General features: G+C 33.6%; 1 long non-coding RNA gene across 1 annotated transcript; it reads right to left on the bottom strand.

Annotated features, from left to right (window-relative positions):
- On the bottom strand, positions 1-791 carry LOC108355678 (uncharacterized). Its single transcript, XR_001846564.1, has 3 exons — positions 393-791; positions 192-317; positions 1-135 (listed from the first exon to the last, which is right to left on the bottom strand). It is a non-coding gene; the product is annotated as an uncharacterized LOC108355678 (long non-coding RNA).
- Between the last annotated feature and the right edge of the window lie 390 nt (positions 792-1181).

Genomic DNA, 1181 nt, shown 5'->3' on the forward strand with positions numbered 1-1181 from the left:
GGATGCCAAGTAATGGTCAATAACACAGTTCGCAATACTTTGCTGGTGGTAAGGTGTGAGCGTTTTTTGATCTTCATAATACTCAAGGGAATCTTTTCCCCGAGGATAATGTTGCAATATATTTTGAATATCAACCTACATAATTAAGTTATATATAAAAAAGCTAAATGCATGCAGACACACTTACTCACCTCAAATGAATCGTGTGAAGTTGGTGTTGCACTTGAGGGCGAATAACAGGATGCGAGACTTTCGTTTTGCTTAATCCACTCACTGACTTTTTGGATCGCTGTCGTTACATCGTCACCTTCACCAAACTACAGTTTACAAATTGAGGGAAAAAATTATACATTTAGTTTTGGGAGTATTTAAAAATCGTATAACTCTTTTACCTCCTGTTTTTTCCACAATTTGATTTTTTTCACGCAATTTCGCTTTAGTGCCCACTACTTCCACTGAAGGGAAAATTTTGTTCAAGTCGCTTTCAGTAAGATATCGCAATTCTTCTATTCCCACGCTGGCATCTGTATATTTAAAAATGTATGTATATGTATGTGAGTTATTTAACAGGTGTACACTTATTGTCTGTCTAAACTTAAAATTATAACTTTTTGCCCGTATTTTTCGTTACAAAACTTGCGAAGTATTTTTTCAATTAATGCAAAGACAAGCATGAACAAAAAAATGAACGAAACTTCAAGAAGCTTGCCCTGTCGGAAATAACAACGTTGTCTCAGAAATTAATCAATTGACAAAGTAGTTGGAAACAAACTACTTTTANCACATATAAATATATCAAAATCACTATTTCCGACGTTCATGTTATCAAATAATTTACATTTATTTACCCGCACACACTTTATAAGTCAATAAAATATATATTTCTTTGCAAATTAGAAGCGAAATTAATAATTTGAATATAATTACTCGCGGGTCCGCACACACTTATTAACACAATTCTTTGCAAATATAAATACGAATGACTGCGTCTCAGTTGCCAAACACACGCACGTATACAAAGCATTACCTAACGGGATTTAATGCTGTTGTTTAAGACAATTTAACAGAATATCTATTGATTTAACTGGACCAATTGGCATGTCAACTGCCATTTCTGTTAAAAATTATCAGATTCGATCTGTTGAACTAACAGACGAACGAAATTAGCGTAGGGACAGTTT

The sequence above is a fragment of the Rhagoletis zephyria genome, unplaced genomic scaffold (assembly GCF_001687245.7).
Source record: "Rhagoletis zephyria isolate East Lansing unplaced genomic scaffold, Rhagoletis_zephyria_1.1 Rzeph_scaffold_48441, whole genome shotgun sequence".
Classification (NCBI taxonomy): Eukaryota; Metazoa; Arthropoda; class Insecta; order Diptera; family Tephritidae; genus Rhagoletis; species Rhagoletis zephyria.